Genomic DNA, 6,457 nt, shown 5'->3' with positions numbered 1-6,457 from the left:
GTTTTACATCTCACCCGCTCCACACAACGCCTTTAAAATCCTCACACTGTGTTAGAAAAATATACACAGTATCTGTATGTCAGAAATTACACATATAGAAAATATACTTAGTCGTCCACAATCACCAAATGAATAACAAGATAACAGATATTTAGAAAAATGTTTTACAAAGTCATGATAGAGACAATAGAGATCAACCTGTGGGTATGTACACAAAGTTTCACATAGTAAAACAGATTTTTGAATATGATTCCAGTGCTATTCAGTTTAACACATCTGTATATAGTTTTTATTAACTTTCACTTTTGCGGCTGTAACACCCAAATTTCCCCGTTGTGGGACGGATAAAGGATTATCTTATCTTATCTTATTCTATCTTGTCATACTAGTGTGACTGGTGGAATCTAGTGTTGTCTGCATTATTACTGCTTCATAAATAACATTGTTACACTTGTAAATGGTGAAGTTTCCGCTAAAAATTGTCTTTTCTTCAGCCCTCCACTTGGCTGGCTGGTACCATGCTGAGGGAAGGCTTTGGGTGGGGGTTCACTTGCCTGTGGGAAGAAAAAAATTAAGCTGTAATGTCTTTTTAACACGCCCAAACACAAACAGTTTGAACAGTTGATCCAAACCTTACACCTGTGACTCCACACCCTGTGAATACAAATGGAGAGAGAAGAACAGAGGCTGAGAGGCTCAATGATGATGACGACAATGATGATGAAACTCTTCTACCGTGTGTGCTGGGCTATTAGGGGGGTGGTGGTGGTGGGGTGGCTGGCACTTATGGGAGTGAAGGGGTTCTGTAGCTCATTGCAGGGCCACTGTTTTGTAATGAGCTGCATGACCTCATCTACCAGCTGCTGCAGAGATCAGCTGGCCAGAGGATCATGACCCTGGTAAAAGAAGGCTGTCAGCAATTGACTGTTGAAGCAGCAGATCAAAGTGTGGAGTTAGATGACAAGACTCCTACCGCTATCATGTCTGTCTTGACTGTTGGAGCAACTGTAAAACCAGGAGACAGTAAGCTTAGCTTCACTGTTTAATTGATATATTATTTGTAGTCTGTTTAATCTGTAAAAAAAACAGTCAAGAAATAGTCAGGCACTTAACTGCCAGTAAAACCACAACATGTCATTTTTACGCTTTTGGTGAGATGAAACAACGCCAGAGGTTCTGGCAGAGCCACGTGGGCTGTTTCACAATGTTTACAGTCTTTATTCTAAGCTACTTTGAGGTAAACCTATACAATCTAATGCATTGTGATGTATCCACTCTGTCACACTTTCTTCTTTTCTTCCAATGTTCAGTTTTTGTTAAACACAATGTCAACTTTGGTTAAACTTTATATTTATTACTGAGTGGTGTCATTATGTTAAAATGTGCCTCTAAACTTTTTTTATTCCCTCATGCTGGTAAATGTAGGCAAAACATTAGAAACACCTCTCAACAATGTATTAGTAGTAGTTTAACAGCAGTGCAAACTCAATGATAAACATAGTTGAATTAACACTTCTCTGACAGGCTCAGACTCATCTGACACGTAAATGATGGGCTCACATTTTTCTAAGCCATCTAAAAACAATAGTCAGATGCCCATATTTACATTCAAAGAGTTTTTGCTGAAATTATTCCTCGATTCTGGCAGCAAAGCAAATTCAATGTACAGTAAGTGGCGTCGGACTAAATTACCTCTTGGTGTTGCCCTGGATAACTAACTCACACTGCTGAAGCCTGGACGTTAGCGGAGTTGACTGTGCGTCTTGAAGTGTGTTTCCACCCGAATGTGTATTTTTAATTTGGAAATTTAAAAAAATTAAATGTCACGTCTAATTTTATTTCAATTTGTCTTTAAAAACACTAATTGCCGTGATAAGTGTAATGTAATGATGTTTATTTTCTTGTCAGTTCATTGTGCAGTTTTAACAGGTATTGGACATGACAGTGACCCAGAGCCACACAGGTGAAGAAACGGTAGGAGCACTCTCAGATATGCGGTCAAACCAGAAACATACCTCTGACGCTTACAATGAAAACCGTGTGAGCAGGAGGAATGAGGAAGTTCGGATCTCCTAAGCTGTGACTGTACAACCGAGGAGGAGTTTTGGAACCATTTCCTAGATATCTTAGTTATCATACCTGTTGTAGGCAGCAGAGTTCAGACATGGTGTGTTCTAGTTTGGAGCAAGCAAGTTAGGGTTAGCTTGTCTTCCCAGCTGTCGCCCTCCCCCCGAAAAAAAACAAACTGCACTTATCTCAGTAGGAATGATTTTTCTCAGGCTGCAAGATAACATACACCACCTGCTGAACAGATCAGAATATAGATTAGTTTGCAGAAATAAGAAGGGATCAAACTCACAGCACACACATAATGCTCACCTTAGACATTGTCTCCCAATAGTCATATCTACTGACAGCAATATTAATGCCTGTTTTCACATTATCAAATATGAGAGCTCTATGCTTTTCTCTGTTAAATAGCATTGACTAATTGGTCAGACAAAACAGACATTTTGAAGATGCCATTTTTTGGTGTTTGTGTGAATGTGTATGTGTACGTGTGTATGTGTGTGTGTGTGGTTTCTTACACATGTCAGAAACAAAACTCTTCCAACTAACCAACGCTTGGTCAGAATAAATCCTAAATTCCAAGAGTTATATGTCAACATATTCTGGCGCTATGCTTGTGTCTAGGCCAGTGCTTCACCTGACATTCTCTGCAGAAAAAAACAAAAAACGTTTTTTAGATCTGTAGGAAAAAATATCAGCGGTTCCAGATTTCTAGGATTTACACATAAAGTTGTTTCAATGTTTTGAAGGTTAATTCACAGGGAAATAGGTTGATAAAAGGAATATGTGTGTATTATATAGAGTGTGTACCTGCTCCAAAACAAGCTCTTTTTTTGGAGGGGCTGGGTCTGTAACTGCAAGATGAGTCAGGAACTGCCTCCAAACCTTGGAGCTGTGGGACATGAATGATAAGCCCACAAATAGTACATCAACCATAACATCCTCATCAGAATTATCTCCAATGACTTCGTCCTCGCTAGCTCTTCGCTTGCTATCCAAACCAGCTCAACAGTCCCAAAGAAACTCCATGTTGTAAGGTGAATTCAAGTGTACATTGCCAGTCCACCAGGTAACGCTGTGACCTTGATATCGTTGCCGGTTAGGCACGTAGAAGAAGAAAATAGTTCATACTGTGTAATGTAGCGATGTCGTAACGTCAGTCAAGCTGCAGTGCTGCACAACATTTACCAGAGAAAATAAACCTCCCACTGTTCATAAAGAAGCATCCCGTGAGTAACTACACACCACGACAAAGCTGCTGACTTTTATGAAGCTTACTGAGGGGGGGGGGGGGAAATTGTGAAAACGCGACACGGACCGACTACTTCCGGTAGCATGAGGGAAACGCATGTATGACAACAAAAATAACAATACAAGCGAACGCCACTAGAGGGCACTATCACACTTTAAATAAAATATATGGTAAATGGACTGTATTTATGTAGCGCTTTTCTAGTCATATAGACCACTCAAAGCCCTTTACAGGAAAGTCACATTCACCCATTCATACACATTCATACAGCGCTGCTTTTTACCACGCATTTTTCTGTCACATTCATACACTGTCAGAAGAGCTGTCAGAGGCAAGTTAGGGTTAAGTGTCTTGCCCAAGGACAAACAGAGCCCAAAATATGTGTCCCTATCAACACTGTGCAGAGCATTACTCACAATGATAAGAAAGGAGGATGCACAAGACCCCATGGTTATATAATCAAAGTATGTTTTCTAACAACTGAGGAGATCAATGGAGATATTCTAAACCTTCCTTTATATGGTTTATAAACGATACAAAATTAAGAAAAAGTAAAGTCTAGCAAAATTGCAAGAAAGATGTACAGGAATATATATATATATATATATATATATATATATATATATATATATATATATATATATATATATATATATATATATATATATATGTGTGTGTGTGTGTGTGTTTTTTTCTTTTCTTGTGTAGCCTTTTGCCTTGAGTTTCAATTGATACCCCTTTGTCTATGCGATCATTTCATTTATAACCAACAACATTTGTATTTTGCTGTATTAATATTTTCCCCAAGAGTGTTCTGTATTTATTTTTTTTTTAAGAAAAAACTAACAGAAAAAAAAACTAAAAAACAATGAGGAGATTAGATATGATATGATTTGATGAAGCTTTGATTTCCACCAGGAAGAGGAGATTCTGACCTGACTGAAAGAAGAATCTCATCATTTCTGTCAAACGATATCTTTATAAGCTGATTCTTGTTGAAATTGTTGAATTCATATTTCCTTAGGCAATCTTCCTTCAGCAGCAGATTGTAAAGGGAAATCCAGACCTGGCCATCAAGTTTAGTCATCTTTAGACAGTCCTCCGCAGGAACCTCCTGCCATTTGCTGTTTATGTACTTCTCTACCTCACATTCAGCGGCAGACAGAGGCAAATGGTGAAAACATAATTTTTAGCAGATATAAAAATCAGGACAAACTTTACACGCTTAAAGGTACTTCACCTTCTCTGAAGCGACTCCAAGGGCAGCAGTCAATCAGCTGCCTCTCAGATGTGAAAATATGCTTAATTTATGTTTTATGTCATTGATAAGTGAAAATAACTTTGAGTTTTGGACAGTTGGTTGAATAAAACAATAATAAAACAATTGTTTTATTTATACATACACCTTTTCCTCAAATGTACTAGTTGATGAATTGATAACAGAGCAATAATGAAAATGACAGTTCCTTGGAGACCTTGTCAGCTGCATTCGCAGATTTTTATTTTTTTTTTTAAATTCAAAAGTATGAGTAGTTCATTAAAATATGATGAGCTCAGTAAATGTCTGATCCCTAAACTTCTGATCTCTAAACCTTATTGACATCTTAGACGCGGCCATACAGTACCTGTTGCTGTGATCTGTGATGAAGCGCAGCACCGATACAGCCTTCAGGGAGATCTCAATCTCCAGCGAGCTCCTTTAACAGCTCATTTTACCCATCAATTTAAGGGACAGACTATTCTATATCAAACCTAAAGAGAACCATAAATCTCGCTATTTTACCTCTATAGAGGATATATCTGATTTCACTGTCAGGTTGTGTGGGTCATGAGACTTGGCGTTCTCCCTGGTTGCTTTGCTCGCCAGCAGGGTGAGTTTGCGGTGGCAGTAATCCATCAGGACAAGGAGAGAATCATCAGCTGCCTCACATGAATCCTACATAACACACAAGTCACAAATTATTAATATTTTTAGAGAAATAAGGAGTCTTCTCTGCCTTCTCTGAGTTTGAATGTGTACCTTTTGACCTTATGAAACATTATCATTTTGAGAAGGTTTATTATCATGGCTTCATGGTGGATCTAAGAAGGTGACACAAAAGAACACATGAAATCAGCTGTTTGTACTGCATCGTGATTATAATTATGCAGCTCATTTTGCACTCACCACCATATAAAGATCAAATGTGCTCCCGGGATTGAAGTCTTGCAGCTGACACAAGATGGGGAACGATGTATTCATTTTGTCTGAACCACCTGTCAACAAAGTATAAATAAATAAATAAATACTGAAAACTGAATGTTGATATTCTAATCACACAGATCAGCAATAATTGTGATAATTTTATGACTGTAAACTGAATAACTATGTCATTTCCAATGTCACATTGGAAATGTGATTGACATTTTTTTAAATGTGTTCTGATATTTCATAGACCAAACCATGAAACTATTGATTGAAAGAATAATTGTCAGATGAATCAATGATAGGAAACAAATCTTTGACTTATAGTACAATCCAACAAGCCTACAATTTGTTTTTACCAGCTTAGTGAGGTTGCAGGTGCTTTAAGTTAATCTGTTGACGGAGTTATAATCAGAACAGGACCATAAATGATGCATGGCCAAGAGTTTACTAAAATGTAAAGCTAGTCGAGAGACTTGATTTGAGTCGGACTATAGAGCTGAACACTGACCGGAAAATACAGGCAGGAAAACACAACAGTAGACTACAGAGAACTAACTAGAACTTAACAGGCTTGAAACAGGTACAAACTGGACAGGACGAACTGACACAGACAAAGGGAAGCACAGAGACTAAATAGACACAAGAGGGCACAGGTAATCAGACACAGGTGAGACATAAGGAACAGCTGGGAACAACCATCAAGACACAAGCAAAGATAAGACACCAAACACACAGGGAAACAGGAAGTGCCTACACATGAGGAAATGAACTTCAGAATAAAACAGGAAATAACAAATTCAAGATATTTCTTTCATATTTCATATTCATATTTCCATAAAAGCTATACACCATCAGGGTACAAAGACTGTCTTCGGGTCAAAATAACAGTCACAGAGTCAGTTACACAATACAAAATACACACACACACGAGCAAGTTTATGTGTGCT

The 6,457-nt window shown here is 38.0% G+C and overlaps 1 pseudogene; it reads right to left on the bottom strand.

Moving 5' to 3' along the window:
- Positions 1-116: 116 nt before the first annotated feature.
- On the bottom strand, positions 117-5,564 carry LOC118311613 (annotated as a pseudogene).
- Positions 5,565-6,457: the final 893 nt, after the last annotated feature.

This window comes from Scophthalmus maximus, chromosome 1 (assembly GCF_022379125.1).
Source record: "Scophthalmus maximus strain ysfricsl-2021 chromosome 1, ASM2237912v1, whole genome shotgun sequence".
Taxonomy (NCBI): domain Eukaryota; kingdom Metazoa; phylum Chordata; class Actinopteri; order Pleuronectiformes; family Scophthalmidae; genus Scophthalmus; species Scophthalmus maximus.
This window is presented reverse-complemented; position numbering and strand designations above follow the sequence as displayed.